At 39.7% G+C, this 27,385-nt stretch overlaps 1 long non-coding RNA gene across 1 annotated transcript in view; it reads right to left on the bottom strand.

Moving 5' to 3' along the window:
- LOC145529448 (uncharacterized) overlaps positions 1–27,385 on the bottom strand; it is a 174,196-nt gene that overhangs the window by 63,123 nt on the left and 83,688 nt on the right. Inside the window, exon 3 of the long non-coding RNA XR_014071240.1 lies at positions 26,676–26,859. This is a non-coding gene — a long non-coding RNA (uncharacterized LOC145529448). The remainder of the gene's footprint in view (positions 1–26,675; positions 26,860–27,385) is intronic.

Raw genomic sequence — 27,385 nt, 5'->3', positions numbered from 1 at the left:
ATATTATATTATATACTCAGTGTGTGTGAGTGCTTTAAGTAAGTGCCTCTCACACTTTATTTGGCATAGGAATAACTTCATCTGGCATCTTATGAAAATGCTGATTCTGATTCAGCTCTCAGGAGATGCCTATGCTGTGAAGTCCTTTGTGAAATCATACCTGGTTTTCTAAGTATTCTTATTTGCACTAAGTTTAATCTCCACATATGGGCTACCCCCAGGTTTGAAGAGTAGAGAAACCGGGTCAGAAACTGGGTTGGAATATGGAGCAAGTTAGCAAGAAGGAAGCTGAGCTAGTCAGTGCTCCAGTTTGATATAGAACAGACCTAAACCAAAGATTCTAGGACCCTGAGAATCAGGACAGTCAAAGCCTAGATACAGATGTACCTTAGAGATATTGTGGAGTTTTTTCCAGACCACCACAATAAAGCAGTCATGAATTTTCTTTAGTTTCTCAGCGCATATAAAAGTTATACTTAATGTCAATTAAGTATGCCATAGCGTTATGTCTAAAAAATGTACAGAGCTCAATTTAAAAAATACTTTATTGTTTAAAAGAAATGCTAACCATCATTTAAGCCTTCATTGAGTTATCATCTTTTTGCTGGTGGAGGGTCATGTCTCAGTGTTGTTGGCTACTGACTCATCAGGGTGGTGGTTGCTGAAGGATGGGGTGGCTATGACAATTTCTTAAAATAAGACAGCAATGAAGTTTGCTCCATTGATTAACTTTTCCTTTCATGAACAATTTCTCTGTGGCATATGATGCTGTTTGATAGCATTTTACCCACAGTAGAAGTTCTTTCAAAATTGGAGTCAGTCCTCTTGAAAGCCACCACTACTTTATCAACTAAGTTTATGCAATATTCTAAACTTTTTGTTGTCATTTCAATAATCACAGCAAAATTATAAAGGGTCAGGTCATCAAATTAAATAGTGCCTGGTGTTGAGGTCCAATAGGCAGAATGAGTCAGGGTCCCTGGGGACAGGAATATGAGCTGAGATCCAGTGTCTCGGAGCGTCCATGTACCAGGCTGTGTAGATGAGACTTGATGTTCAATGAATTGCACATAAGACAGGAATTGTATACCACGGGGAGTGTAACAACATCTTATGAGACTAGGGGTCCTTGATTGGGACAGAGGTACAGTCAGAGTAAGGCAAGACTGGAGCCCAAGTCCAAGCAAATAAGGTTGCCTGATGGGCAGAAACCAGGCATCATGAATGGACCAAATAACGAGTCATTGACGTAAAGCAAAGGAAATCACTAAATGCAGATGACCAGCTAATACTAGAAAAGGGTAAATCTAAAACAAGAAGCCAAAAAAAGTTAATCTCCTTGCTTCTTTTATTTCTCTGACAACCCACCCTCTAGACCACACCCGTGTTCCAGAGCACAGCCAAAAGCAACATATATCTTTGCTTACTTGAGGAGATGGTGTTTAACTGGGAAAATGCAGCATGAAATATGTACCACTTGCATCAAGACAGTCACAGCAGGATGCAACCCTATCCTTCAAGGCAGTAATAAATGTAGAATATAAATTTGCTTCATTTGATAATATTGTCATATATTCATGTAGTACTTTTGAACCCAAAAGTACTTTTGCAAATATTATCTCATTTAATCTTCATGGAAACACCATAAAAATTATATGCTGGCATACCCAAGTCATGAATAAGGAAACAAAATTATGGAGAGATTAGTTTGCCAAAGACCAAGTCACCTCTAAGTGGTGGCACTGGAGTTTCTGATTTCAGATTAGTGCCCTTCTAAGTAAATGTAAAACATTTTGTTCAACTTCAGATTTCTTTGCACAGATGTTTTTATATCTAAATCTACAAGTGGTTGGGGCAGAATTTGTAATAAAAATATTTGGAGAATAGAAGAGATGGTAAAGAAAATCAAAGCAGATATAAGAGGAAAAGAAGTAGATTAGGATGTGCTTGGTCAACATTATTATAATGAATATCTTTGGGTATCAAAGAATGAAGAATCAAACCAAATAATTCTCAGGCAATTAAAAGCAAAGCTAACTGATTTACAATAAAATGAATGGAGTCCAGGATGCGAATGACAAAAAATGGAACACATGACTTGTTTCAGAAGAGAGGAAACAGTCACTTCAAGATGGCTGGGAAAAGGGAGATAAAACTCAGCCCAAGTTTGAAGGGGCGAGTGAATAAAGCTGATATTAACGGTAGCTATTTTAACTGCAGCCAGTAGGAGCACATGACTCACTGTAACAGGCCACTTTTCTCCTCAGGACCAGAACATAAAAACAGAGACAGCCATCATGGGGTTGAAGCATAGCACCATTTTATCATCAGAATCCCCTGGTAGAGGAGAGACAGAAGTTAAAATTGAACCAAAGAACCAGAAAGCATAGAAAGGACCATAACAAAGTTTGGTTCTAACCTTGAGTTTTGACCTGGGTCCTAGCTAGATATCTTAGCAAGTGAAGCAGTAACTACCAAGAAACATTTCTTTATAAATCTATCCACTGAAGAAGGAGAGGAGATGAAGATCAGAGATCGTAGATTTGCTAGATGTGCACTGAGATAGGCAGCTGGCATATTCTGATGGCCTAAAATGTGTTTTAAAAAGTCAGAAAGTGTTGCCAGTCTGGTAACTTCTGGTAACTTCTGAAATTTAAGAAATGGCTTCTCTTTGGGGGAAAAAAAAATCAGATCTGGATTTATCACATGGCTACAATGAGCCAAACTGAATCGTCTTCTTTTTTCAGGGCTCATCCTGAATCCTATGACCAGCCCTGCCTGACCCCTATAGAGATTTCAACTTGCTCCATCTCTCTCTCTGCCTTACCTTGGGGCTGCTTGTTGCCAAGTAGGCTTGTTCTAGACTAGAACAAAAGAAATGAAAATAGTGACCCAAGTTGGAAAGGAAAACCCTGTCTTTGATCATGTATCCATTCAACATATATTAATTAAACAATTAGTATATGCCAGGGACTCTGCTAGGGAGTCCTAGGGAGATAGACTTGGATAAGTTGTAGTCTTTGCTCTAATGGGGACTACAATTTAAAGGGAAGGACATCATGTGAATAATGATAAACGTGATTAATATAAGCTGGAGATGTCAAGTGCTTGATGACTGAGAATTTGGTGAGGCAACCTGGTGGGACATCATGGGAGATTCCTGAAATAACTGAGCCTCCGAGTCTCCCCTGGATTGTCTAGGGTTAGTCTTGGACATAATTTTGTTAATCACGGATTATTTCTAAAATGATTCATGCTACTGTGATGCTGTATAGAAAGAAGAATATGCTGAAAAACTGGAACATCTAATTCTTTCTCAAAGTGTTAGTGTTTTAGTCCTAGCTCAGTGATGCTGCAAAATATTTGTACAATTCACCATCCTTACACCCAAGAGCAAGGACTCTGTTGGGTAAAGCACAGCATTTATTTATTTATTTATTTATTTTTTTATGAAGGTTATTTTTTATTTTTTATTTTATTTTATTTTATTTTTTTAATAAATTTATTTATTTTAGTTGGGGGCTAATTACTTTACAATATTGTAATAGTTTTTGCCATACATTGACAAGAATCAGCCATGGGTTTACATGTGTTCCCCTTCCCGAACCCCCCACCCACCTCCCTCCCCCTCTCATCCTTCTGGATCATCCCATTGCCCCGGCCCTGAGCCCTTGTCACATGCATCGAACATGGAATGGTGCTCTGTTTCACATATGACAATACACATGTCTCAATGCCATTCTCCCAGAACGTCCCACCCTCACCTTCTCCCTCAGAGTCCATAAAATTGTTCCATGCATCTGTGTCTCTTATTCTGTCTCGCATATAGGGTTATCGTTACCATCTTTCAGATTCCATATATATGCATTAGTATACTGTATTGTTGTTTTTCTTTCTGGCTTACTTCACTCTGTATAATGGGCTCCAGTTTCATCCATCTCAGTAGAACCGGTTCAAATGTATTTTTTTTAATGAAAGCACAGCATTTACAAAATTAATACCTTTCTACTAAAAAGTATACATTAAAAAATATTCTGATGGCTAAAACAGTTATCTCACAAGTTAGAAAGACAAAGAAGAATTTTTTGTTGGAATGACAAAAATGCATGGGTAGCAATAATGGTATTGATTGAAACTAAATCTTGGAAAGAAATGCCGTCTGGAAAAGGAAGGCAATGTTATTTGATCTTTATTATCTCCATCAAAGGCTCCTGTAATTCAGTTTGACAGCATTTTGTGAGTAGCACCGACCATTTCACAAGGCTGTAATTTACCTCAAGAAGAAAATGACAATTAACAAGGTGCATCATGTAAAGATAATAGTGAACTGAAAGAAATGAAACAAAAGGATGAAATCCTAAGATTTTTTTAAAAGCAAAATTTCAGCTTACAAATGGAAGCTGGTTAATATTAGTTTTTGTCTGTTTGTTTTTGCTTCTTCAGAAAAGACAGAAGTGTTTGAATATATGGACACACATACAGAGAAAAAAAATATGCACAGCACATATTCTGAACCTAAACCCCTATAGGTTGTTTTGCATAGTTTACTGAATAAGCACATACATAATAATGGTTAGAGTTGGAGTTTAATACCTGGCATAATCATTTACTCTGCTTTATACAGACTAAGCTATTATTACCAACTAGGAATCTTGGTTTGGTTGAGAGGATAAACTCTGCGAAAGTGAATTAGAACAAACACTAAATTTTTAGATGAAAAAAACTGAAAGGCTAGAGATTCCTTGACCTGCAATGGATATGGATTCATCGTATTAAAGCAAATATTATTCACAGAACAATCATTTCACTTATGGTTATTCTGATCATGTTTTGCTTCTTCATCTACCACGCAGCCTCATCACAAGTTCAACACTCCTTTGAAGTGTCGTTTTATCCAAAAATTAATTTAAAATTTAAAGTCATTCCATTATATAATGCTGCTGCTGCTGCTAAGTCGCTTCAGTCGTGTCCAACTCTGTGCGACCCCACAGACGGCAGCCCACCAGGCTCCACCGTCCCTGGGATTCTCCAGGCAAGAATACTGGAGTGGGTTGCCACTTCCTTCTCCAATTATATAATGAGTTTAGTATAAAACACAATGCTGGAATTACTTGATTCCTGTTTCCCAACAGTAAAATGGGGTGGATGACTTAGTCCCATTTCCTTCTTTGGCAATTCTGAGAAGTGCATAGTCCTCTTCTTTGAGAGAAGAGTGCTGAAGATGTTATTCAAGAAAGGTCAGCAGTTCACTAATTTAATATAGTATGTAATTTAAATAAATTTGTTTAGTGGTTCATTCCAAATGAAAGTAGAATCAAAACTGATTGCTTTTTTTCTTGTTTCTATACTTTATGAATATTTAGCAAGAATTTCTACTCAAGTTTATAGAGTAGTAAAAGAGGATATTATTACTTTTAATAAAGAGACATCTACTTTAATTACTGTTGGTTATAACACTTCTAGTATAATTCATTGCGACAAATTTCAATTATCTTTAACAAAGCATAATGCAGTTTAGAGACACTTGCAAGTGACCCTTGATCTTTATTTCAATCAGTTACAGTTAAAATAATTTATTTTATTTCATCTTGTTATCAATAATCCCAAAGGGTCCGAGCCACCAGGTATACAATGAAGCATTCACACAATAGTTCAAATAAATCTAATAAAGTCATCCCTCGATATCTACGGAGGATTGGTTCCAGGGCCAAACTCTATGCTCAAATCCTTTATATGACTGGATGTAGTATTTGCATATAACCTATGCACGACTTCCTGTACATTTTAAATCATTTAATCATTTCTAGGTTACTTATGTTACTGAATAGAACCTAAATGCTATGTAAATACAACGTAAATGCTATATTAATAGTTACCAGCACACAGCAAATTCAAGCTTTGCTTTTGGGAACTTTCTGAAAATTTTTTCCCAAATATTTTTGATCTATTTGTTGAGTCCACAGATGTGGAAGCCACCTATAAGGAGGGCTACCTATAATTCTAATTTTCTATTGTGTTGACTTTAGTATGTTTTTAATATCTGTTTATTTATCACTCAATCATCTAGCTAGCTAGCTCCTTCCTAGGATTAAGTTGGCCATGCATCTCATATTTATCCAAGATGTGTGGAAAGATATATAGAACAGTATCTTTTATTCTGGGCCATCTTGCAAGAGAAACTCGATTCTTCAGTAAAATATAGGAAGCATCTGCTTAAAGAAGCATAATCATGTCTGAAGCTGCAATGACAGCATTTAGTATGGGAAGTGAAGAATTTATTTTTCAGTTGAAACTCTGAGGAGAATTTTTAGGTAGAAAGGGGAGGGTATAATTATGTGGCTTGGAATCTGGCCAGGCACTGGAATTCATACTCTTCACTTTCAAGATGTGTCACAGACCCTTTAATTACTCAAAGTGGATCAGGACCTCTGTTTTCTGTCTACCCCATCAAAAAGACAACACGCTTTGTTACACATTTACCCAATGTGTCTTTGAGTTATAAATCTTACTGAGCAACACATTGAAATAATCTTAATTTCTCCTATTGAATTTTTTTTTTTTTTAGGAAATCCTGACTCATAGGCACTGCAAAGTGGAAGCCATCCTTTCATAAGAGGATGACCACAGGTGTTCTTGTGGTCTCAGGCAAAAACTTGAGGCCACTACCTACTAGGAATCAGACTCTTTGGTTAACATTGACCTTGGCTACTTAGTACCTGTAAACTCTTGAATGTTAACATTTGCTTGAGCTTCAGTTTCCTAATCTATAAAATAATCAATATTCTTTTTTTATATGTATAAGTAAGATGGTGTTCAAAAATTCTTAAAATTATACTTGGAAATAGCAAACAGTCAAGGAATATTAAGTATTATGATTATTATTTTCAGGGCCATCTCTAGGTCTTAAACCCAGCACATACTAAGCTATGTCTTGTGGAGAAGTGGTACAGGCCCAGCTAAGAAATATAAATGACAGTCTGGTTGTGAAGAGCTTTGTACACCAGTTTTAAAAGTTGGATTATTAGCCTCCAGGCAAAGGGAAGCACTGAAGGGTTCTAATGGGGAAATGACAGGATGGCATTTTTGTCTTAGAAATAGGGCTGTGTTTATAGGATGGAGGGGGGATTTGGGCTGGAAACAGTCTCAGATACATTGCATATTCATCTATGTCTTCAAAGAGAGAATGAACCTAATTTAATCTCAGTTATTGAATCGTCCTACATTGCTTTGATGCCTTCATTGTTTTTTTGAGAATCATAATAGATTATTTCATCTTTATATAAAATGACCCCAAACTTCTATTCATTTATTTTTTTTCCCTGCAGACAGGCTGTTTCAGCTGTCTGCATCCACATTTCAATATGCTTCTTGTTATACTATTTCCACTTTCTATGTATTACTTCTAAGCCATTATGAAGATTCAAAGAATCAAACTTGTTAGGACTGTGGCTAAAATAATACTTGCGTGGCTAAGGAATAGAGTTTCAATGCAGACATATTTCTACTTATCAAAATTCAGTTTATATATGTTTATAGATAGAAAACAGAACTAGCTACAGTGGAAGTGAGAAATAGATTTAAGGGACTAGATCTGATAGACAGAGTGTCTGATGAACTATGGACGGAGGTTCGTGACATTGTACAGGAGACAGGAATCAAGACCATCCCCAAGAAAAAGAAATGCAAAAAAGCAAAATGGCTGTCTGAGGAGGTCTTACAAATAGCTGTGAAATAAGAGAAGTGAAAAGCAAAGGAGAAAAGGAAAGATATATCTATTTGAATGCAGAGTTCCAAAGAATAGCAAGGAGAGATAAAAAAGCCTTCCTCAGAGATCAGTGCAAAGAAATAGAGGAAAACAATAGAATGGGAAAGACTAGAGATCTCTTCAAGAAAATTAGAGATACCAAGGGAACATTTTATACAAAGATGGGCTCAATAAAGGATAGAAATGATATGGACCTAACAGAAGCAGAAGATATTAAGAAGAGGCGGCAAGAATACACAGAAGAACTGTACAAAAAAGATCTTCACAACCCAGATAATCATGATGGTGTGATCACTCACACTCACCTAGAGCCAGACATCCTAGAACACGAAGTCAAGTGGGTCTTAGGAAGCATCACTACAAACAAAGCTAGTGGAGGTGGTGGAATTCCAGTTGAGCTATTTCAAATCCTGAAAGATGATGCTGTGAAAGTGCTGCACTCAATATGTCAGCAAATTTGGAAACCTCAGCAGTGGCCACAGGACTGAAAAAGGTCAGTTTTCATTCCAATCCCAAAGAAAGGCAATGCCAAAGAATCCTCAAACTACCGCACAATTGCACTCATTTCACACGCTAGTAAAGTAATGCTCAAACTTCTCCAAGCCAGGCTTCAGCAATATGTGAACCACGAACTTCCAGATGTTCAAGCTGGTTTTAGAAAAGGCAGAGGAACCAGAGATCAAATTGCCAACATCCGCTGGATCATCGCAAAAGCAAGAGAACTAGCTACAGATGAGGGCAAAAGTGTCCCAGGTCTGGCCTTCACCAATAGTGTGTAAATAGTGATGTATAATACTGTCACAGGATATGGGGGAAATGGAATTATGATGCTCCCAATTCTGTAAGTTGAAGCCTTGCTCTAAAGCAAAAGAACCAGGAATCAAGTCTTTGTCCTGCCTCTGACTCACATTTTTATCCACTGTAAACAATTTTCTTTCTAGCAATGGCTCTTGGTCACTATATTCACTGTAGGAAGAAACAAAAAAATTTTTTTTTCATGCCTATCACTTGTTTATGACAAAACAGTGTTGATTTCCTGGAAATAAGTGTGATGTTATGTTGGAGGTCAGCACTGAAGCATTATCATATGAAAATATTAAAAATATCACATTACTGATTTAGCTGGCCTAATGGGAACTATGGGGCATGGAGTCAACCCTAATAATGCTAGTAACAGGGAAAATAGAATAGAAATGGAAGTTGTCAAGCTCAAGACATGGCTACTGATAGCCAAGGTAGAACCCCAGGCTTGAGATATCAAGTCCAGATGTTGGCTGAAGGCCATGGGACAGGAACAAAAAGATAAGAAAAGAAGAGACAAATTAAAATATGTAGTATGGTCAAAGATAAGGAAAGCTGACAGACAGGAAACCGAAGACAAATCACCTGAAGTCCAAGGGAACAGTGGAAACCTAGAGAAAATATAGGAGTGAAAAGATTTTTCCAAAGACCTATTTCCAGTTCTAGAACTGTTAACTGGCTTATTATAATCCCCATTTTAAAACCTCTAATAAAAGAGTACACTTCCAAGCCCCAATGATTTTCTCAAAAGACACCTTAAAAGTCTCAGTGATGAATGTAAGTGCCGTTGGTAATGAAAGTGGTGCTCTGTTCTGTGAAACCTATGCTTGGAAATAGATATTTGATATTTTCAACAATCTTGTGTAGTCTCTCACAAGTCATGCAGCAGTAATGCATTAATAGTGCTTCAAAATAACCCCCAAATCTGTTAGCATTAAAAACAGTTGTCTGTCTTGAAGAGATATCTAATTTTGAAAGGAAATGGCTTCACTTTCAAATATGAAACAGCTGTAAAAAATTGTATGTATGTACGCATTTACATACAGTACAGACTCTTCTAAAGAATTTTCAATGGAGAAGAAATAATGCTCTATTCTTCAAAGACATCATAACAATAGTTGGGCATCTGTATATATACATATATAGAATAATTCATCCACACAATTAATCTGTTCATTTACTTTGAAAGTCAATTATATTCACTATAACCAGTATATCTAATTATTGAAATATGTTTCTATATAAAAGAAACAAAGATGAATAACAGTTCTTAATTCTTTCATTGAAGCAATTTCAGTGCAGTATAATGGAATTAATACCTAATATTTCAAAAAGGAATTTACTGCCAAAATAATTCCATAGATAACCAAATTTCCTTTCTTCTCTCCTTCCTTCCTTTCTTTACTCTCTCTTTCTCCCTTGCTTTTGTCTTTCTCTACTAGAAATATTATTATTCAGCATAGAATCGATGAATAACAAATAGCTAAAAATCATGACAACTAGTTCTTGGATGCCTGATATGCCGCAAGGCACTGTTAGGTGCATACACAACTATGGCCTAGACAGGGACCTTACTGTCATTGTCCATAGTCTGGTGTGAATCCAGACAAGGAAAGGGGACATTTCAATACAGCATGAGGAAATGCAAGACACATTACGTGCTACTAGAAAACTTAGGAGAGTCACAGACGTGATGTTTGGGAGTAACAAACACTTTCTGAGGAAGCAGCATCTTAGTGACCTGAGAATAAACAGGAGTCACTACTTTGTTTTAAAATGAGAGTGGGAGAAAAGGATAAAAAGTGTTCTAAGCAGACAAAATATGCATAAAAACTCAGAAGCAAGGAAGAACCTAAAAAATATGAGAAACTTGCAGAGTTGGAGGTTTACAGGTAGGGGAGACTGTGGGGGCTGGTATGTGGCTCAGGGGTGATGGATAAGGGGGAGAGGTTTCCTAATAAATGCTATGGAGTTTGGACTTACAGAAAAGTAAACATAGAAATGCTCGTGAGTACAAATATTCAGTCACGTCCAGGTCACCTAAATATCTAGAATGCTTTCCAACCTCTGCTTTAAAGCACATCCTTATGAAAATCAAGACTGGCTCAGCAGGAAGGATGTCAGTTCAGTTCAGTCGCTCAGTCGTGTCCGACTCTCCACGACCCCATGAACTGCAGCACGCCAGGCCTCCCTGTCCATCACCAACTCCCGGAGTCTACCCAAACCCATGTTCATCCAGTCGGTGATGCCATCCAACCATCTCATCCTCTGTTGTCCCCTTCTCCTCCAGCCCCCAATCCTACCCAGCATTAGGGTCTTTTCCAATGAGTCAACCCTTCGCATGAGGTGGCCAAAGTATTGGAGTTTCAGCTTCAACATCAGACCTTCCAATGAACACCCAGGATAGATCTCTTTTAGGATGGATTGATTGGATCTCCTTGCAGTCCAAGGGACTCTCAAGAGTCTTCTCCAACACCACAGTTCAAAAGCATCAATTCTGCGGCGCTCAGCTTTCTTCACCGTCCAACTCTCACATCCATACATGACCACTGGAAAAACCATAGCCTTGACTAGACGGACTTTTGTTGGTAAAGTAATGTCTCTGCTTTTAAACATGCCATCTAGGTTGGCCATAACCTTCCTTCCAAGGAGTAAGCGTCTTTTAATTTCATGGCTGCAGTCACCATCTGCAGTGATTCTGGAGCCCAAAAAAGTAAAGTCTGACACTGTTTCCACTGTTTCCCCATCTATTTCCCATGGAGTGATGGGACCAGATGCCATGATCTTAGTTTTCTGAACGTTGAGCTTTAAGCCAACTTTTTCACTCTCCTCCTTCACCTTCATCAAGAGGCTCTTTAGTTCTTCTTCACTTTCTGCCATAAGGGTGGTGTCATCCGCATATCTGAGGTTATTGATATTTCTCCTGGCAATCTTGATTCCAGCTTGTGTTTCTTCCAGCCCAGCGTTTCTCATGATGTACTCTGCATATAAGTTAAATAAGCAGGGTGACAATATACAGCCTTGACGGACTCCTTTTCCTATTTGGAACCAGTCTGTTGTTCCATGTCCAGTTCTAACTGTTGCTTCCTGACCTGCATACAGGTTTCTCAAGAGACAGGTCAGATGGTCTGGTATCCCCATCTCTTTCAGAATTTTCCACAGTTTATTGTGATCCACACAGTCAAAGGCTTTCGCATAGTCAATAAAGCAGAAATATATGTTTTTCTGGAACTCTCTTGCTTTTTCGATGACCCAGCGGATATTGGCAATTTGATCTCTGGTTCCTCTGCCTTTTCTAAAACCAGCTTGAACAGCTGGAAGTTCACGGTTCACATATTGCTGAAGCCTGGCTTGGAGAATTTTGAGCATTACTTTACTAGCATGTGAAATGAGTGCAATTGTGCGGTAGTTTGAGGATTCTTTGGCATTGCCTTTCTTTGGGATTGGAACGAAAACTGACCTTTTTCAGTCCTGTGGCCACTGCTGAGGTTTCCAAATTTGCTGACATATTGAGTGCAGCACTTTCACAGCATTATCTTTCAGGATTTGAAATAGCTCAACTGGAATTCCATCACCTCCACTAGCTTTGTTTGTAGTGATGCTTTCTAAGGCCCACTTGACTTCACATTAGAAGTAGCCAGTTCACAGGTGAAGACCTGTATCAGCCACAGATTATTATTTGTTTTTTCTCCCCGCCAATGGCTAAAATAAGGTTACAATACTCAAGGGCAGAGTTAACAGATTTGAAAAATAGTTTGGAATTGTCATGTAAGCTATTTTAACCCTGAATTATATAATATTCGAAATTATATAAATCTTCCCCAGGCAGGGATTCTGGCCTCTGTGTACACAGCAGAGATCGCTGCTCAAAGGACACCCCCTGAATAGAGGGAGGCAGACCCTGAGGAACAAGAAGTGAGGAGACCTGGAAGGTGGTGTGCAAGTCTGCACAGACACATCTTCCCAGATCCTACAAGTATCTGGATGAAAGTGCAAAAGTGTGGGTTGCTCAGTTCTGTCTGACTCTCTGCAACTCCATAGACTGTAGCCTGCCAGTTTCTCTGTGCACACGATTCTCCAGGCAAGAATACTGGAGTGGGTTGCCATTCCCTTCTCCTGGGGATCTTCTCAACCCAGGGATTGAAACTAGATCTCCTGCATTGCAGGTGTATTCTTTATCATCTGAGCCAACGACACAAAGATTAAATAATGAGTTGGTAGGGGGGGGGTTGTTTCTATTTCCCTTTGATTAAATTTCTACTGGAAATTTTTTTTGAGCTCTTTCTAATGCAGTGACACTTGCTCTGTGGATCATCTCCATTGCTCTGTGGATATGTGTTTAGAGCAATGGTTCTTTGCCTATTTTGAGTGTATGGAGCATTTTGAGAAATTATTGAATTTTGACCCTTGACCTCTAAATATGTAATATATGTAAATGTAATCACACACACAAAATTCTACTTCAAATTTCAGAAAGCTCACAGATTCCCAGGGTCTATCCATAGACCCAGATAGGGATTGAACCCAGGTCTCCCTCATTGCAGGAGGATTCTTTACCATCTGAGCCATCAGGGCATCCCAAATAATGGAATACTAATAGCATTAACTGAATATGTATTATATGCATAGTCCATCCACGGACCCAGATAAATAATGTAATAATAGTAGCATTAACTGAATATGTATTCTATGCCAGGCACCCAGCTGAAAACTTCATATGCCTTATCTCATTCAATCCTCACAATAATAATCTGATGTAGTTTCTGTTTGTGTCTGTGTCTAAGTGTGCGCGTGTGTGTTAAGTCCCTTCAGTCGTGTCCGACTCTTTGTGACCCTATGGGCTATAGCCCACCAGACTCCTCTGCCCTTGGAATTCTCCAGGCAAGAATACTGGAGTGGGTTGCCATGCCGTCTTCCAGGGGATCTTTCTGACCTGGGGATTGAACTCACATCTGCTTGTGTCTCCAGCATCGCAGGCAGATTCTTTACTCACTGAGCCACCTAGGAAGCCCAACTGAGGCTTAGAGGGATTAAATAAGGTTGCGTGGATAGAATGGTGGAGCCATGATTAAAGCCTAGGTAGGCTGTCTCCAGAGTCCAAGCTCTTAATCACTGCCCAGATGATCCCTGGTCACATTTGTAGTTGAATGACACAGAATGACATGGAAATAAGACCACATTCAAATACAAGAGAAACAGTTCTCATTCTGGTTGGGCTCTTCAGAGTAAAACAAGATAAAATAAAAAGGTTTTAAATCATTTTAGGGAAGAAAAAGATGCAGGGAAATGAAATCAAAATAATCCATACTCTGTGACCCAGGGATATACATTAATGTTGCAAAGTTTATTGAATAACTTCTATGTGCAGAAAAGTAGAGTAAAGATTCCACAAGCATCTCACTTGATCTCCATGGTGTTAACCCAGGGAAGGATCTGACTTTTACCCCAACTTTATAGAAAAGGACATAGACTTAGAGTGAACAAGCAATTGATTCAAAATTATACAGTCAATGATTAGGTGGTAAATTCAGAAATTATAATTCAGTTTACCTCACTGTAGATTCATGCTCTTAATCATTTTGCCATATTAACTCATCTTTCAATAAACTTTTCCAAATATTTATCTCTAGGTATAAATATCTACATATAAATGCATATTTTAAAATTAGAACATACTGAACACATACTTGTGTAACAATATATTGAAACTTTCTATATCAATACATGTATATATATTGGTCACAAGTATATTTCTATAGACATGCTTTATAATGACTGTGTAGTATTGTAATGATTTGTGGACTACCTTACATTTAAATATTCAAGTTGCTTTCAATTTTTTACCTATCACTTACTTCTATATAAAATTCTTATTTTATTCCCTCATGTTAATAGCATTGTTCTATCCATCATAGGAATGATATGAGGACTGAATCAAATAATACTTAAGAGTAAGTCCCATGAGGGAGAGCAATATATTATCATTCCTCCTTTGAGGAAGGAAATATGTGTAGGCGATAGGAAAATGAAATGGTCACTTTGTGCACACAAATGAAATCATGATTTTGTGAAAATTCTCTACTGTTCTACTTTATCAACTATGAGCTCTATGCTTTACTCTACAAAATAAAGATATGTAAGAAATTATCATTTGAAGAATAAGACAGATAGATCACCAAAAACATTGTCTGATTATATAGTTAGTTTACCAAAAAAAAGAAGAAGAAGGAAAAGAAAATCACAGATTGGGAAATTTCAAGTATCATTTTTTTTTTTTTTTTGGCTGCACCTCATGGCTTGTGGGATCTTAGTTCTCTGACCAGGAACTGAACCTGAGCTTCCTGCAATGGAAGTCTTAACCACTGGACCACTAAAGAAACTTGAAGAGAAATTTAACTACTATTCATGTAGGCTTAGAGCAGCTTGGGTTAGGAGGGAGGGAGTGAGAATAAAAAAGAGAAGAACACTGTACAAATAATAATGTACCAGTAACTGGTTTTCTAATTTTTTTTAGACTTATATCTTAGTAGTAATAGAAATTGCATGACCCAAACTGAATTTGCACTTGCCATCTGAATATGCACTTTGATCTTCTTTAAAAATCCTACTCAAGTATATAAATTACTAATCAACATGGAGGTACGATTGGAAATTCTCTTTAGTAGACTCAGAGGCTGACAGTTACATCTGTCCATAGAGTGACTGGCAGGAGAGTCCCATTCCCATTTGAACTGGTCTGTTATTGGTGTGCTTGATCTCAGAGAGAAAAGCATATGAAAACGTGGGGATCTCTCTCCTCTCTCCTGGCTACCACTCCCCACCTGCTAAATCCTTCTCTCAGACTCTACTACTCTCAGTGGCATCTCCAACTTCACTGATTTGCAAAGTGAAGTGTGCGTAGAAGTTGGCACTCAAATACTGATCCAAACTCAGTATCATAGATTTCATATCTGGAAGGACCATCTACCCATGCTGGGTTTGGCTGTCTCTCTGGTTATGCAAAGTGTTACAGATAATTTCCATATTACAACTAGACACATGGAATCTTGAAGGATTAAATGAGTCTCCCAGGTAGGAGGCCAGAAACTGTTTTCTGATTCCTTGGGCAATAAAAATGGTATTGAAATTGATGAAGGTTTAAAAAATATATTTGAAAGCAAAGGATAAAAATGTTTGGCCGAGTATTTTTTTTCCTACAAAATTCTTCTTTGAATATACTTTAAATGGAGACAACACTGGTTTTATGTCATTTTATTCATGGGAAAACAAGTTCTGCCACCAAAGTCAACAGTGTTTTCCAGATCTGTAAATTAACAAACTTGATGAGATATGTCTGTTTTCAGATATACATGACAGAAGGAAGAGTGAGTACTCTATAAGTGCCTATAAGGGTCCCTAAGGGCTTCCCCAGTGGCTCAGTGGTAAAGAATCTGCCTGCCAATGCAGGAAATGCAGGTTCCATCTCTGGATGGGGAAGATCACTTGGAGGAGGAAATGGCAACCCACTCCAGTATTCTCGCTTGGAAAATCCCATGGACAGAGGAGCCTGGCAGGCTACAGTCCCTGGGATCGCAAAGAGTCGGACATGACTTAGCGACTAAACAACAACAAGGGTCCCTAGAGAAAATGCTAATAAGCAACGAGAAAGACCAAAGCCAGATGCCAAGAACGGAAGAGAGAGGCTGAGCTGTTCACATGAAAGTGAACCAATCTTCAGTCTGGGGGTGCCAGGTTATGAGAGGGGGGAAAAAAGACAGAAGATAATCAGAGGAGTAAGAAAGAAGAAAAATGAAGTAGGAGAAAGGTCACAGAGAGAAAAAAAAATATGCAACAAACAAAAGGAAGAAGGGGAAACTATCAGTTTTTCAAGTTCACATAAGAACCACATCTTTACTATCAGAGTCACCAGGGAAGCCATACCTACTTTTTTATTTTTTGCTGCCAAAATTGGGTTGTTTTAATAATTAACTCAGATATCAACTTCCTTTATAGAAATGAATCTGAATATGTCTCCCTTGTGTACTTTGGGACATTCTGTTTTGTTTTGTTTTTAAATTGCAGGATAATTGCTTTACAATATTGTGTTGGCTTTTGCCATACAGCAACATGAATCAGCCACATGTACACATATGTCCCCTCTCTCCTAAACCTCCTCCCTACCCCCCCCATTCCATCCCACCCCTTTAGGTTGCACAGAGCACCAGGTTGAGCGCCCTGTGCTATATAGGACCTTCCCACTGGTTATCTATTTTACACATGGTAGCGTATACTCGTCAATGTTACTCTCTCAATTCATCCCACTCTCTCCTTCCCCGGCTGTGTTAAATCTGTTCTTTATGTGTGTGTCTCTGTTCTTGTCCTGCAAATAGGTTCATCAGTACTATTCTTCTAGATTCTGTACACGCACATAATATAAAAAATTTGTTTTTCTCTTTCTGACTTACTTCACTCTGTGTAACAGGCTCCATGTTCACCCACCTCACTAGAACTGACTCAAATTCATTCCTTTATGTGGCTGAGTAATATTATATTGTATATATGCACCACAACTTTATTCAGTCTTCTGTCAATGAACATCTATATTGTTTTCATGTCCTAGCTATTGTAAATAGTGCTGCCATGAATATTGGGGTACATGTGTCTTTTCCAATTAATGGTTTCATCAGGGTATATGCCCAGCAGTGGGATTGCTGGGTCATATGGTAGTTTTATTCCCAGTTTTTAAAGGAATCTCCATACAGTTCTCCATAGTGGCTGTTTCAATTTACAGTCCCACCAACAGTGCAAGAGGGTTTCCTTTTCTCCCCCACCCTCTCCAGCATTTACTGAAACATACCTACTTTTAATCAGGCTCTTCCCCTTTTTTCTCAGGGCAATGTTCCTGTTTGGCCTAGAAGCTCACTGATTGATTACATGGGCCACCTCCTCCGTAGCTTTCTTTTTTAAAAACATTTATTTATAATAATTGGAGAATAATTTACAATATTGTGATGGCCTCTGCCATAAAGTAACTTTAAAAAAATTATCCCTGGTTTGAATATCTTTCAGAAATATTAAGTAAATGAAAATGCTGTTTTCTCCCACAACCTTAAAATTTAAGGATTTTTCAGAATTCTTTTTAATTGCAAATAAATGGCTTATATGATCTATAAATATTTAGCATCTATTACATTTATTCAACAGAGATTGTCAACTGCATATGGTATGCCAGACCCTGTTTTAGGTGCTGGGTTCTTGCCTGCTTTCAGTCAAGTGGCTGTAAACACCTCCACATAAACTATCAAGGAGTATTCACTTTTTGAGCAACACGTAAGTAAAGTCTGCTTTACAGTAGTTTTAGACCTACAAAAAAGGTTAAAAAGGCGGTGCCTGTGCACCCCTCCATAAGTTATCCCCATTGCTATCATCTTACTTTACATTTATCACAACTAAGGACCCAATATTCATACATTGCTATTAACTAAACTCCACACTTTGATTTCACTTGTTTTTCTCTAAAGTCCTTTTGACTATTTTAGGATCTCACCAAATGTGTTACATTTAGTCCTCATGTCTCCTTAGGCTCCTCTTGGCTGTGACAGTTGTTTAGATTCCTTGTTTTTAAGGACCTTGACATTTTTGAGCAAAACTGGGCAGGTGTTTTGTAGAATGTTCAAGGTTGGTTTGTCTGATACCTTGTTATGACAAAGACTGGGGTTACAGATTTTGAGAAGAATATCATGGAAGTGAAATACCCTTCTTATAATGTTTTATCAGAGGATAAATGACATCAAAGTGCTTTATCACTGCTGATGTTATCCTTGATCAGTTGGTTAAGGCAGTGTTTACCAGGTTCTCTGTTGTAAAGTTATTATTTTTCCCTTTCTATACTCTATTCAGGGAAGATCCCCTGGAGGAGGGCACAGCAACCTACTCCAGTATTCTTGCCTGGAGATTCCCATGGACAGAGGAGACTGGTAGGCTACAGTCCTTAGGGTCACAAAGAGTTGGACACAACTGAAGCAACTTTGCATGCATGCATGCGAGTTCTATTGGACTGCAGCCTGCCAGGCTCCTCAGTCGGTGGGATTTTCTGGGCAAGAACACTGGAGTAGGTTGCCATTTCCTTCTCTAGGGGATATTCCTGACCCAGGGATCAAACATGCTTCTCCTGCACTGCAGGTGGATTCTTTACCACCGAGTCATCTGTGAAGCCCCAGCAAGTCATTAATTCCAGTCAAAACTCAAGGATATGGTAGGAGTGGGGATGGGAGATAATTGAACTTCATCTCCTGGAGGAGAGAATACTTATATATATATATTTGGAATTCTTCTGTGAGAAAAACAATTTTCTCCTCCATTTATTTATTTAAATGGCTTACGTATTCTTTAGTCTATATATTTTGGGTGGGTTATCCAGTGCTATGTTTTTTTGTTTTGTTGCTCCCATCATTATAGTTTTGACCACTGGGAGGCCTTCCCAGTTGGCTTCTGTGTTCTGTGATATGTCCTTAACTTTCTTTGTTTGAGTACTTCCTTACTTCCTGGTACCACAAGATACTCTGGGTTCATCTTGCATATTTCTCATCCCAACCCTAGAATCAATTTTCCAATGAGTGCTGCATCTTTTTTAATTGGAAAATGGTATTAGAAACCAGCAAAAGAGAAACAGTCTTCATTATGACACTGTAAAGATTCTGTTTTTGCCTCTGGGGGAAAAATAGATTTTTTTTCCTCAGGAAAGAATAGCTTTTTCTATTGCTGTATGTATATGTTAGCTGCTCAGTCATGTCCAACTCTTTGAGACCCCATGGACTGTAGCCCACCGGGCTCCTCTGTCTATGGAGGTCTCCAGGCAAGAACACTGGAGTGGGTAGCCATGCAGTCCTCCAAGGGATCTTCCTGATGCAAGGATCACACACCCTGGGTCTCCTCCATTGCAGGCAGATTCTTAACCACCTGAGCCATCAGAGAAGTCCATTTAGACTCCTTAAAGCTCTTAAGACAGCTAAAGGACCAGTTCTTTTTAAACAGTGGGCAGAGAACTAATGTCTGCTTGATCAGACAGTAAATGGGAATAATATTTATTATTTGAACAATTCAAGAAGATTAATGGGAAAATCACTGTGAAAAATATCCTTTTCCACAAGCACCTCTTGAAAACTCTAACCACAGAGGTACCTTCCAAATTACTACAATCTCAGCCATCATTCAGCCTTTCAGTTCCTGAATGGCATAAAGAATAAAATTAATGTGGAAAGCAGACATCTAACATGCATGCGAAGTGCTAAGTCTCTTCAGTTGTATCTGACTTTTGTGATTCTATGGACTATAGCCCCCCAGGCTTCTCTGTCCATGGGATTCTCCAGGCAAGAATACTGGAGTGGGTTGCCATTCCCTTCTCCAGGGGATCTTCCTGACCCAGGGATCTAACCTGTGTCTCTTACCTCTCCAACACTGGCAGGTGGATTCTAGCGCCACCTGGGAAGCCTGTTTAATATGCAGTTTTCTTTTATAAACTCATCTTTCTTAGATGAATAAATATTTCAATTATTGAAGTTAATAAATACAGCTCACACTTACTGCAGACTTCAGTATGCTAGCCTCTTTACACACACATTCTCATACGTGCAGGAGATGCACAATTTGAGAGGCAAAATATTTATGAGCACAGAGCCAAAGTCACATGCAGAAAACAAAATAAAACCACAAAAAATCCCCCTCACCTCTGCCTCATCCTAAATAACCAAAGGCAAAAGGTAAATATTAGATTTTAATCTTTTTTGTTAGGTAAGTAAATTAAGAAAATATATAGGCAAGTGAATGCCTTTTAAAAAGTACAGTTGTAGCATGAAACTTAGAAAGAGTCAAGTCACACTCTTTAATCTTTTGAGGAAGAAAGTAGAGCTCACAAGACAAGACTTGGCAGCTTTGCCACACCTTCGCTCTGCTGATTAATGGCAGAAGCAAGACTGGAGCTCAAGGCTTTTGGTTCCCAGTTCCACACACTTTCCTCTAATTTTGTTGTCTAAGTCAACTATTGAGGTCAAGAACCGTTTTGGGTTTTGATCACCAATTTCAACATATGGATTCCTCCACGCACACTGACAAACAATGCTGTGGATGGTGGCTGGGTGTCCTGCAATCCAACTCAGTTCTTTTCCAGTCTACTAGAGATGGAGTCAGATTCTACAAGGAAAGAGTTCAGTTCTACAAGACTGTACCTCCTCTCCATTTCCAACACTAGTCAAACCCCAGGTTGTCCCCTGGGCTTCTGATCCACTGGCCATACACTGGGGGTTCCAGTGATCCCCTCCTTGGGCTTCAGATGCTAGTCACAAGTCTAGGTTGTTACTTGTACTTCTGACCAACTGGTTACCAACCAAGTTGCCACCATCTCTCCTTTAATTTGCTAGAGTGGCTCACAGGACTCAGAAAATATTTGATGTATTAGAGTACTGGTTTATTATCAAAGGATATGACTCAGGAAGAGGCAGATGAAAGAGATGGGCAAGGCATATGGGAAGGGGCACAGAGCTTCAATGCCCTTTCCAGGTACCACTCTCCCCAAATCTCCATCTGTTCACCAACCCAAAAGCTCTCTGAATCCAGTCACTTTGAGATTTTAGGAAGACTTCATTACAAGGGCACCACTGATCATATCATTCATTCAGTCAGTTCAGCCGCTCAGTTGTGTCTGACTCTTTGCAACTCCATGGACTGCAGCACACCAGGCCTCCCTGTCCATCACCAACTCCCGGAGTTTACTCAAACTCATATCCATTGAGTCGGTGATGCCATCCTACCATCTCATCCTCTGTCGTCCCCTTCTCCTCCTGCCTTCAATCTTTCCCAGCATCAGGATCTTTTCCAATGAGTCACTTTTTCCACATCAGGTGGCCAAAGTATTGGAGTTTCAGCTTTAGCATCAGTCCTTCCAATGAATATTCAGGACTGATATCCTTTAGGATGGACTGGTTGGATCTCCTTGCAGTCCAAGGGACTCTCAAGAGTCTTCTCCAACACCACAGTTCAAAATCATCAATTGTTCGGCACTCAGCTTTCTTTATAGTCCAACTCTCACATCCATATATGACTACTGGAAAAACCATAGCCTTGAGCAGACGGACCTTTGTTGGCAAAGTAATATTTCTGCTTTTTAATATGCTGTCTTGATTGGTTATAACTTTTCTTCCAAGGAGCTAATGTCTTTTAATTTCATGGCTACAGTCACCATCTGCAGTGATTTTGGAGCCCCAAAAATAAAATCTGTCACTGCTTCCATTGTTTCCCCATCTATTTGCCATGAAGTGATGGGACCAGATGCCATGATCTTAGTTTTCTGAATGTTGAGCTTTAAGCCAACATTTTCACTCTCCTCTTTCCCTTTCATCAAGAGGCTCTTTAGTTCTTCTTTGCTTTCTTCCATAGGTGTGGTGTCATCTGCATGTCTGAAGTTATTGATATTTCTCCTGGAAATCTTTATTCCAGCTTGTGCTTCATGACTCATTGTCCGTTCCCTCTCCCTTCTCCAAGGTCAAGGGTTAAGACTTGACCCAACCCTCTAATGGCTGCACTGGCAACCAGCCTCCATTCTTGATGCAGGCCAAAAGTCACCTCATTAACATAACAAAATACACCTTTTTTAGCCTCAGTGAATTAGCTGGGATTCCAGAAGTTTTGGGAGCTATGAGCCAGGAACTGTAGGCAAAGACCAAATATAAATGAAATATATTTGGGTTATTTAAATGACCAAATATATATATATATATATATTTTGTATAAGTTACAATGTCACAATATTGCAATACCATCCTGGGGTATAACTAGTGGTATTGCTAGAAATCAAACACAGAATGCGGTAAGGTATAAACCCTAAAGATGCTGTATATAGATTGATGCAACCTTCTCCTGTCATGAAATAAAAAACTTTTAACTTTGAGTTAATGGCATTAGTACGTTTTCTATGAGGTGATTGTCTTTGGTCCTCCTTCCTCCTTTTTTCTCTTTCCTTGCTTTCTTCTCTCTTTTTAGCTTCCTACCTTTTTTCCTACTTGCTTCTCCTTCTCTGTGATATCCTATAAACACTGGGACATCTGACATCAGGGTTAGACCCAGGAGTAGGTAGAATAAAGAGTCCTTCACGTTTCTGTGAGGTCAAAGCTCTGCTTGGTTGAGCTGATTGTTAAGCAACAATAGATAATCCTATTGGGAAGAATGCCACAGGGAGAAGGTACTTAAAACCATGCAGCCTTTTCCATTACTAGAGGCAAATTTCCTCAGATGCTAATCAGGTAACTTGCCCAGTCACAGGCAGGATAATTATTTCTTTTTGCTCTTATTGGGAATCAGGGACAGAACCAGAGTCACCATACACCTTTGAAAATGTAGTCTTGTCCCCTACAGCCCTCACAGTTATTCCTCCGACCTTGTGTGTATGTGTGTTTGTGTGTGTATGTGTGTGTGTGTGTCTGTGAGAGAGAGAGAGATACACACAGGCACAGAGAGAGAGAAAAAGAGCAAACTGAGGTAAAGGGGCAGTGTATGTTGGGTTTTTTTAAAACATTTACTCCATTATGGATTACATTGTTTCAAATGCAAAGCAAATGAATTTCATTACTAGAAAAGTGAAGGAACACAAAAAATAGGACATAGAAAATACAACCCTTAATGTATTTATTATTAGATTCCACAGACATGTATTACCCTGGGAACTTGCTATAAACCTTTCTGAACACTTAGTCTTGATTTCTGTCTTCACCTGATTGTACAAACAACAATCAAAATCAGTGCAGAGACGGGCTTTGAGTGGCATTGCCGTGCTGCTGTGTGCTTAGTCTCTCAGCTGGGTCCGACCCTTCTGGACCCCATGGACCATAGCCCGCCAGGCTCCTCTGTCATGGGGATTCTCCAGGCAAGAATACTGGAGCGGGTTGCCATGCCCTCCAGGGGATCTTCTCAATCTTAGAGTTAAATCAGGGTCTCCTGCATTGCAGGTGGATTCTTTACCATCCAAGCCACCAGGGAAGTCTAAGTAGCACTACTAGACCAATTAACTCAGAATCTTAGGAGTAGGGTCTAAATCTCTCTCTCTTTTTAAACAGGATTTCTAAGTAATTCTAAGGTGCAACTTTTAAAAGAAATGCTACCATTATAGTGGTCATCTATAAAGTGGTCTTTATAGCCTCTTGTACTTATATAAGCCCTTCAGTGTTTAGAAATAAATTTGGGGGTGAGGCAGGGTCTTCTTAGCCTGTCCTTTCTTAAATTCTCAGCAGATGAACCATTTTTTTTCCTTAAGGGAATTTATCATACAGCAGAAAAAAGTATCAGGGTACTGTGTGACATCAGGGGTAAATGGAGGGACATGCTTTGAAAAGGATGAAAATGAAACTATTAGTCGCTCAGTCATGTCTGACTCTTTGGGACCTTATGGACCGTAGCCCACCAGGCTCCTCTGTCCATGGAATTCTCCAGGCAACAATACTGGAGTGGGTTGCCATGCCCTCTTCCAGGGGACCTTCCTGGCCCAGGGATAGAACCTGGTTCTCCTGCATTGGAGGCAGGTTCTTTATCCTCTGAGCTACCAGGAAGGATGAGCCTTTTAAAAACTAGCTTCTATTATCATTATGTTGGGATCACTTTCAGGAAATAATAAACACATTTGAATCCTCTTTGATGTTAAACAAGAATGAGGTCTAATTCCCATAATTGAGAATTCATTCTTTTATGCACTCAACAAAAGCAGTTGTATAGACACTAGGGATTCATTAGGGCATTAGATAGAGCTCCTGCCCTCATGGGATTAATAACCACTTTTACTTTAGAGAGAGGAGTGTTAGTGACTTTGTCCATAAGAAATACTTCAATCTGGTTGAAATTGATCCATTAATTTTACTTCAGTCCCTGCAGATGCTAATGAGTTAGGACCACATAGGGATTAAGTCCGTTGAAAGCTCAGAACTTAATTTATCCAGTACTAATCACCCACAGGCTTACCTCCCAGAAAGCCACATGAAAGAAGTTGCAACTGAGTGATTCAGGCCATGGATTTTGATAGAGGGCTGAAGGGTGACAAATGTTACCATCTAGCACATCATGTAATCTGTGACCTGAATCCCATAGATTATGCCGGGGGAGGGCTAGTGCTACCCCAACCATGATTTGTTGTTGTTCAGTCACTCAGTCATGTCCAACTCTTTGCAACTCCATGAACTGCAGCACGCCAGGCTTCCCTGTCCTTCACCGTCTCCCAGTCTGCTCAAACTTATGTTTTCATGTTTGAGCAAATGATGCCACCAATGAGTCGATGATGCCACTCAACCATCTCATCCTCTGTTGCCCCTTCCTCCTTCTTCCCTCAATCTTTCCCAGCATCAGGGTCTTTGACTGTGGATGTACAAACCAACCAACCAGCTAGCCACATTTCAGCCACACAGCTTGGACTCTCAAATGTTTGTTTCTGTGACCACCGGTGCTTGGCCAACGAGCCAGGGCCAGAGCTGAGGTTCCACCCATCATATTGCTGGTGTGTGTCAGTCCCTGACTATGCCAGGGAGGAGCTGGTATTTCCCAGTCTCTCAGTTCAAAGGTCTGGGGTTCCTCTCTGGAGATTGACACTCATACCCCTGGAGTCCCTGGCTAATGCTCCAGGATATAACAGGCAGTGCGGAAGGGCACATTTACTATTGCTCCCATCTCTCAGAATTTCTTTTTAATAACCCTGCTCTGGCAGTCTTGGTAGATCTGCTTGGATATTGGCTAGATTTCTGTGATTATCTACCAACAATAAGAGGCATAGATCTTCCTTTCACTAAGTGAGGTCGGAACAAGTACCAGAGAAGCTCTAGTGAAGACGAGTCTTTGTCATCACTCAGATGCTCAGATGCTCAGTCGTGTCTGACTCTTTTGCAACCCTATGGACTGCAGCCCCTTTGTAGCCCACCAGGCTCTGCTGTCCACGGAATTCTCCAAGCAAGAATACTGCAGTGGGTTGCCATTTCCTTCTCCAGGGGATCTTCCCCACCCAGAGATAGAACCCGGGTGGCAAACAGAGGTATAAACTCAGGACAAGATTTGACAGAAGAACCAAGATCTTTAGAGATGTGAATATAAAGAGCCTTAGAATAATCTAGAAGGAATCTCCTACAGGGCAGTGGAGAAGCTCAGGAACACATTCTACAGTGAAAACAGGAGCAGAGCAGTCTATCCACATTAAGCACAGTGGAAGCAGCAGGTAAAACTCAATCCCACAGATTTGTGATTTGGAGAGCTGCCAGTTCAGAATGGGTACTGCTTCCACCAGTGCATTCTTATGGGGAAATATGATTGAGAGGTGACTGCATGCCAGACGGTTAACAGGTAAGTACTAGGGCCACAAAGATAAAGAGAGAATCTGTATTCAGGAACTATGGCCACTGAAGGAGACCAAGTCTAAAGTGATAAATGATGGGTTACACATACAATGCTCTGAAGGTACAGAAAAACAAACAGCAACCACTATTTGAGAAAAATCAGGAGGACTTCACAGAGGAGCTGAGCCTCAAAGCAAGGGTCTACAGCCTGTTTGAGGAAATCTCACACAGGACCCTGTGAGCTGCCTTCAGTTAAGATTTATCTGTTTTGGGACTTCCCAGTTGGTCCCATTGGAGAAGGAAATGGCAACCCACTCCACTGTTCTTGCCTGGAGAATCCCAGGGACAGGGCAGCCTGGTGGGCTGCCACCCATGGGGTCGCACAGAGTTGGACACGACTGATGCGACTTAGCAGCAGTAGCAGTTGGTCCCATGGTTAAAAATCCACATTGCAACGCAAAAGGTGTGCTTTTGATCCAGGGGGCTAAGATCCCACATACCTCATGGTCAAAAAACCAAAACATGAAACAGCAGTATTGTAACAAATTCAATAAAGACTTTAAAAAATGGTTCATATTAAAAAAAAAAAAAACGTAAAAATAAACGATATATGTGTTTCTAGTTGATGCAGGGATGTTTTCCTGAAGACCTGAGATCCACATATATGGTACACCATTGACATTTGTAAAGAAAACATTTTGAGATGTTCTAGAATTCCTGAATCCATGAATACTGATTACGATATAGAGGATGAATAATCAGTTAGGCTTACTCACCCTTTTACATTTGAGCCATGTGGAAGCACAGATGTGGCCAAACTTGGAAAGGTTGAAAGTGCAACCATGAGTCCAGCATGCTTTAGAGAAGGATTTTCCCATGTTCCAGAGAGGTAGTGATGCTGCTGGACAGGGAACAAGGTTCATCGCATCCCAGGAAGATGATGAAGGCACACTTGGTTACCTGGGAGACACAGCAGACGTGACACAGAAGGAAGGGGTTGGTATCTGCCCTCATGTTACATGACCTAATGAGTCACCATGGGCCCAGATGGATTCCTTGTGGCTGGAAGGAACTGGAGCATGTATCATCTACTCAACACACTCACTGCATCCCTGACACAGAGCTCAGAGCATCACACACACATCAGTATTCACTTGTCACCAAAATCCTGTGAGTTGGAAACCAGTATGTCCCCATCTCTGAAATGGGAAAATGGAGTCTGGACAAGGGACAGACTTGAGGGTTAACCCAGAATTACCTATCACCAGAACCTTCTGCTTTGAGCAGTTCGATCCTTCTTCATCCTCAGTTAAAGATCGAGGCCTGTTGGTGGAGTTTGTGCAGAGATGAAAAAGACTGATGTACTTGGGACCTTGAGGTTCTAACAGAGGACCACGGGGACCAGCTCCTCTTCCAGAGGACCATCCTTGTCTTCGGAGCAGCCCAGAGAATTAAGACAGGGGCTCCCAGGCCAAGTCAGGAATCC

The sequence above is a fragment of the Giraffa tippelskirchi genome, chromosome 12, assembly GCF_054371585.1.
Source record: "Giraffa tippelskirchi isolate mGirTip1 chromosome 12, T2T-mGirTip1v1.2.pri, whole genome shotgun sequence".
NCBI classification, from domain to species: domain Eukaryota; kingdom Metazoa; phylum Chordata; class Mammalia; order Artiodactyla; family Giraffidae; genus Giraffa; species Giraffa tippelskirchi.
This window is presented reverse-complemented; position numbering and strand designations above follow the sequence as displayed.